Consider the following 7,707-nt stretch of genomic DNA (forward strand, 5'->3'; position numbering starts at 1 on the left):
ATAACTTCTATTTTTTTCAAACTAACCATTGTTTTCCTATATATCCAATAGTTATTTTTTAAAAAAAAAAATTGTTTCAGTTGTATAAGAGTTATACAGAAGTTATAAACTTATCGATGTTAAAACAATGTCTCTCTGGTACCTAATTTTTTATTTATTTTTTTTATTTTTACTACCGAACGAGCATTGTTAAAACAAGATTTTGCAACAAAATGGAATAAGAATTTCTTGAAAATAATTTAGTTGTCTATATTGAAAGGAAAATTTCTGAGAGCTTCAATTCAAATTCGATACTTGATGATTTTGTAACGGAATTTGATGGCATGGAGTAAATTTTTTCTTGGCATATCCCAGAGACCTCTAAGTTCATTTTGATACCACATGGAGCTAATTGTAAATCAGGTAAATCACATGGATTGTTTTACTTGATGATTTTGTAACGGAATTTGATGGCATGGAGTAAATTTTTTCTTGGCATATCCCAGAGACCTCTAAGTTCATTTTGATACCACATGGAGCTAATTGTAAATCAGGTAAATCACATGGATTGTTTTTGCTTTTTTCCCTTAATTGTTCGACAAATTCAGTGGCAAAGTCCAAAAATTATTATTGTAATGGGCATAACTAAAAATAGGGGTAATTACATTTTCCCCCATGAACTACCAACTCGACCAAAATAGAGCATTCAACTACTAAAGTTACATGTTTTTACCCCTTCCGTCAGTTAGAGGCGTTAACTCGGACGGTCAACCCATCACGTGCGCCTCACGTGCGTTTTTAATGATTTTTCTTCCTATTCGAAACTCGCAATACCAAATTCGAGAGAGGCACACGGCGCAGTCGCGACGGTCTCTGTTGGACTTGGCCGTGTAGAGTGAGAAAGGGATGGTCTTGATGACGAACTCGTCGAGGCGGTACAGGGAGTAAACGTGGACTTATCATCTTTGTTTCATTTTTTCTTTTTTCTTTTTTTTTTTTTCAGAATCCTTTAACAAATGAGGCTGGGGGCAAAAGTGGAAGAAAAATCATTAATATGGCATGTGATACGCACATGACACGTTGACCGTCCAAAATAACCCCTTTGACTGACGGAAGGGGGGAAAACATGTAATTTTGGTAGTTGAATGCTCTATTTTGGTCGAGTTGGTAGTTAGTAGAGGATTTGCGCAAAAGTTGGTAGTTCATGGGGGAAAAGGTAATTACCCCCTAAAAATATGATAAACATAATTTACAATAGAAATGAAGTAATTTATCAAATAATATGTGTATCACAAAAAAAAAAAAAAAAAAAAAAAAAAACTATAAAAGTTCATAAATATGTGCCAAAATTGATATATTAGCAATGTAACATGTCGACACTAGTACAAAAAGACAGAAATACAAAAAGTAGCTAAAACTCCGGTCTATGTTCTTTTAGAGAAACTAAAACACTTGATGGATGCATTTCATTTTTGTGCCAAGTCAGCGCTAATAAAATGACGACATGTATAACTCTTAATAAAAATAAATATAAATACATAAAAATAATTAATTAAAGAAATTAAAGAAATTAAAAAGTTAAAAAATTAAATTATTTTTTAATTAGAAAAAAAGGGGGGCGGGGGTGCGGTGGGGTGGGGTGGCTCAACAACCACCCCTTGGCTGGGGTGGCTAAGGTGGCCCAAGAGCCACCCGCAGCTAAGGGTGAAAATGCGAGCGAATAATAACTGCTCACATCCGCTATCTGCATTTTTCCTTTGTATATAATATATATTTAATTAAATTAGCTTTCACTTCTAGAAAGCTCTACTACTTTGTTATGATTTAATTATCTTATGTGTTCTTCCGTTATTATTATTATTTTTCAAATATTTTTTTTCCTTCACCAATAATAAATAAATGATGCATGAAGCTAAATACTGTATGAGATGGAAATTTTATGATAAAATGATTATAAAAGTGTGATCTGAATAATAGCGTTCAACTATAGATAATGCATTTTTGTATTTACTAGAAGTAGGAATTATAACTTAAATTCCTAAAACGCTCATTACGTCATATGCAAATAATAAATAATAACCGTAATAACCACGTGAATGAAAATAGTAAATATCACATTATGCGGATACAGATACGGATACAGATACCTAAAAGCAGTGGCGGAGCCACTAAGGAGCTTGGGGGGCCTAGCCCCCCCAAGCCCCAAGATTCTCCAAAAAAAAAAAAAAAAAAATTAAATAAAAAAATTTTACTCCTAATTTTTTTATTTTTTCTAATTTTGGCCCCCAAATTTTATTTTATTTTTCAATTTCCCCCCCCTCCCCCAAGTTGGAGAGGCTGGCTCCACCCCTGCCTAAAAGTGATAACAACAATATCCGCATCCACATTTTCACCCCTACCCGTAACCCGTGGGGGAGTCTAAGCGCCACTTCGGCCCATGAGGATGGCGCTTAGCTACCTTTAGGGTGGCCCGTGAGCCACCCCAGAGGCGACCGTGGCACACTAACATAACTGGCGACCGGCATTGACGTGACATATTAACGAAATCCGTAAAGTGTTTTGACAGAATTTAACTGCAGAGTAAATTTTTTTTTTTTGGCATATCTCAAAAACTTTTGAATTGATTTTAATATACTAAAAAAGAAAAACTAACTAGGCCTGAGTCGTTGTACTTAAGAGAGATTTATATTTGATTTATGATGTTAGAAAAGTATTTTGGTACTATACGTAGGAAATGAATCTTTTATGAATAGTAGACGCGCTTTGTTTTGGTCCTTTTGGATGGAAAGAATTTCAAGAAAAACTCGTCCACTTTTATACTTTTATTTTAATAAACCCTTCATCAAGTTTAACTTTTTAATAACTTTTTACATAATTTTTTTTTTGAAGGTTTCAATTGGGCGCGGAGCCATAATTTTTGTTTAGGGAGTCCAGATTTTTTTTATTTTTTATTTTTTTATGAATGAAAAAAAAAAATTAAAGTTGAATAGAAAATGGTTAAAAATATTAAAAAATATAACAAGCGTAATAGATAAATAATTCAATAAAATGACGCCAAATTTTTCTAAATTGTGTTTGTATAAAACCATGGTTAACTGGTTAACAAAGTCTTTTTTGTAGATATGCTTTTCGAATTTGGTCAATATCACTAGAATGGTAATCATATATTTTTTTTTTCTTAAACAAGGATTTACATGCAAATTTGTTAAATCTGCCTCGATATGAGCTCATTTAAAATTTGATTGGAGCTCAATAAAATCATTGTTTTTATTCATAATCTCAGCTAACTACAATTATATATTCATATAATTAAAATATGTAACAAAAATTATATATATTCATAAACAATTATTTTAAACGAACATTTTAAATACAAAATAAAAAATCTAAATAAATATAAAAAGTTTGATTACATACCTGATTTTTTTTTTTTTTTTTTTTTTTTATGACATATTTGGCTCTCAAGAAGAAATACACTAATCCAAATTGCACTCCAACCTCAGCGTTACTGTTTTGCAAATGACACTAGTGTTTTAAATATTTAAAGTGGAGCGCTTTTTTTTTTGAAAGACAAAAAAAAAAAAAAAAACAGTTTTAAAGTTTGCTCTAGTAGTCTAGTTAACTCATTTCGACATGATTTCTTCGGTGCTCGATGGTCGATGCTGTAACATTACTCTTCTTCAATTGGTCTCTCAAGTCTAAACAAATTCAAACGGTGTCGTGTTAATAAGCTGTGCAACAGTTATAAAGCTCAACATCCTAAACTTGCTTGTGTAAAACAAAGCAAGTCACCGGGGCCCACCAGCTTTGAGCCTTGAAGGGTGAAAATTCACCCACGTCAACTCAGTCGCTTAAACAAAAACAAGTGTTTCGGAACATTACGTAGCATTTTTGTTTTAACTATACGGTGCATTTTTTGGAGGAAAAAAAAAAAAAAAAAAAAGAGCTCCTGTGGAGAATGTTAGACATTTCAATTTTTTTTTTTTTTTTAAGTTGGTTCTCGATCGATGTATCACAATCTCATATGATCTATCGTTTTGAAAAATGTGACATAATCTCATGAGATTGTGACACATCATTTGAGAATTAAATTTTAGAAAAAAAAATTTGAGATATCTAGTATTTTTCAATTTTTTAAGCGCCAAAAAGTTGAAACAATCCAACGGTGGCAGAAAAAAAAAAGGAGTCATAAATCACAGTCCTCATGAGAAATATTTGTCGGTGTAAAGTCAATGCCCGTGCTGAGTGGTTGAGAATAGATGACAAGAAAATCTGAGAAAATTCTACAAGGTATTAGAAGAATTTTTGGGCGGTGGGTGGGGCCCTCGACCCCCTCCCTCCACCCCTGGTTTCAATTATGGTCAAAAGATTAATATTATTCAATGTTCCAAGAAGTTTCTTCGAAAGTGCAAAGAAAGCATGTCTTAGCTGAGCAAAATTAAACTTAAAAGCGCTCTCTCGGATAATTATTATCTTAAAAAAATGGCAATAAAATATAAGGAGACGTGATCCTCGATCAATACTTTAAGAATTTCTTAGTTGTTTTTGACATTTTGTTAGTGTGTTTCTGGGGAAGGTAGAAAGGAAGTGGAATTGACCAGAAGAACTGGGCATTTTTCTTTTCTGATTCAGCTATTTGATTTTTAGAGAAAGCAATTCTTTTTTTCTTTTTTCTTTTTTCTAATTAGAGAAAGCAATTCAGAAAGCTAAATTTGGCACTCAACAAGAATAATAATTTGCATAAATGACTATAATAAAAGTAGTAGTAAGAATACAATTAACAACAACTATATTTTTTGTCATAAATATTATTGACCGTTTGATATATAGTACTAAGATATTTTAATTCGGCCTATAAGTTATTTTCTCTGTGACTCAATCACAAAGCCATAACCCATTTAATTTTATATTCGACGAATTGAGTTTGATTCCATATTCGATGTAGTGTCTGACTTTAGTACTAAATGATACAAACTTCAAATAGATCGAACTCACTCTTGAAAACCGATTTGCTAAGAAAATTTATATATACATGATTAAAATTTTACTTAAAGCATATAAGACACTTAAGATGGTAACAAGTAAACTATTTTAACTTTATTTGCACAATTTTTGTTTTTATTTTTTTTATTTTTTTGTGAACTTAAATAGAACACGTTTCCATGCGGTGAATACCATGGGAGTCGGTTAATTCAATTCCTACGACGTTTTAAGTACGTTCTTATACTATTAAAAATTATATATAATTCCATGGTTTTATAAATTAGTCATCGTCCAAGTCAATGGCAAGCGCCATTTTCCTAAAACGAAAGAATACGTGCCAAAGGGGGCAAAAGAAAAACAAAAATAAATATATATGAATCCAGCTCTTACTTGCCAATTTTTTACTATATTTACGACTAGCCTTTAGATAAATATGCATACGAGAGTATTCGTATAGGAAAAAATACAATTTTACCTTCTAAATTATTAGTTATTCTTTGGATAACCTTTAAATTACCAAGATTTGAACTCTGTCCCTCTAAACTACCAAAACCTTTGAAAAATGTCAATTTTAACAAAATATTCCCATAATACCCCTGCCATGTGTCATTTTTCAATTAAAAAAAAATCAAAATTCAAAAATTAAAAAAATATGTAAACTAAAATTTTATTTATTATTTTTTTTAAAAAAAGTATGGGTGTTTGAGGTGGCGTTATTTCCCAACCACGACACGATCTTCTCTACACCCCTCCAGTCACCGTCCGTTTGCAACGCCGTGATGATCGATTTTATAGCCCGGCTCGGTGAGTTCTGATTCGCAATCATCAGCTCGCTGATCTCGGCCGGGCTCAAGCTCGCCCCGCTTTGAAAAATATCTTCTACCTAAGAGAAAAGCTTGTGATTCTTGAGCCCCAGGAAGCTATTGGCCAACGTTTTGAATGCAAAAAAATCACAGAGAGGAAAATGGATATGAACATCGACGAACAAGCTCACGGCCGTTGATTTCTTCGTTAGAAACCGATCGAGGTCTTCCACAACGATAATAGACTTGCTAGTCGTTTGTAACAAAATAAAATTCAGATTGGAATCATTCATAACCTTCGAAAGATCAATATCATAGACATCAAAAGATAGGAAATTAGCCATGTCCGCGTTCGAAGAGGCAGGGACGAGTTCACTAAGTTCCAGTCGTGCATCATGCCTAGCGACGATGCTGGAAAGAAGCAATACGTCCTCCGGTCGATCGCAATATTTTTTTAAAAATAAAAAATAAAAAATAAAATTTTAGTTTTTTTTTTTAGTTTTTAATTTTTTTTAATTTTTTAATTGAAAAATGACACGTGACAGGGGTATTATGGGGATATTTCGCCAAAATGGGCATTTTTCAAAGGTTTTGGTAGTTTGGGTGGTCAAAGTGCAAGTCTTGGTAGTTTGCGGGGCCATCTAGAGAAAGTGTGGTAGTTTGGGAGGCTAAATTGTATTTTTCTCATTCATATAATTTAAACATTATAAAATAATTAGATGTAATATATTTTAATGTTAAGTATTGTTAAGCAGATTTTTGGCTGGTTACTAGTGGATCCTCAAGGCCCAACCTTGGTGGTCCATTAACAACCGAAGCCAACTCAACCAACTTCCCTTGGACTGGTTGATAGGCTAACCATCCAAGAAAACTGGGGGGCTATTGAAGAACCATACTACTGATAGGCCTCTAAGGCCCGACTGCTAATAAGCTCAGGGAGCCCCCAAAGTATGTCCAAACCAAAGAGCCCCCAAGAGATGCCCATACTAGCAAAGCCCAAACCAAAACCGATGGCTAGGCTAGGTGGCCTTGGACTTGAGTATACCCTCGCTTAGGTGAAACGCTCCACAGTCGATTCTTTTATCGCCGACCAGCTCACTCAAACTACCTACTCACACCAGGGAACTATCCCCAATATTTTAGAAAGGGAATCTCCATGTCAACAACTAATTACTAGTAGGAGTCCCTAAAACCCTGGAGCAATGGTAGGAGCGATATATTTATAAAAGGAGGGAAGGTCTCCTTATCAGGCACACACATAAATATTCTTAGAGCATTCACAATGGCCTCTTCATAATTTCTTTAAATTTAACTCTCAAAATCTACTTTAAGGGTTTTAGCTAGTCATTTTTTTTTAAACCATCAAACTACAAACTCTCTAAATGTTTCTTTACTTTAAATAAATACTATTTTTTAATCATTCATAATAACATTGTCACATGGATTAGTTTTTATTTATTAGAAAAATGGAGAACCCAAAAAATTCAAAAAAAAAAATAACAAAAAATTCAAACAAATATTTACAAGTCTTCCTCTTGGTTATCCTCGGCATCCCTATCGGTTATGGGCTCGGAAGTTGAAGGCTCGGGAGCAAGGTTAGCCCGTTTGGGGTTAGGAGCGTTCTCACCCCACTCCGGAACATCCGGGAAGAACTCCACCCCCATCTTCTCAAGCTCGGTCATCGCCTTATCCGGCATACCAGCAAGGAAGGAGCTCATGGTCGCGGGATCAAAGGTATAACTTTGAGGATTGAGAACTAAAGTCCTATAGTTCTCAAATCCCCAGTTGAAGCCCAAGACCCAGCTTAAATCCCGAAGCCATGGCACAGCTATGAGCTGCTTGAAGAGCCGCTTCGCCTTAGCCTTATAGTGATTATACTTCCTTTGAAGTTTCTTGTACTGGCTTTCGGCATTCTTCTGTAGCTTGGTTGCAATCTTTTGCT

This window comes from Alnus glutinosa, chromosome 4, assembly GCF_958979055.1.
Source record: "Alnus glutinosa chromosome 4, dhAlnGlut1.1, whole genome shotgun sequence".
NCBI classification, from domain to species: domain Eukaryota; kingdom Viridiplantae; phylum Streptophyta; class Magnoliopsida; order Fagales; family Betulaceae; genus Alnus; species Alnus glutinosa.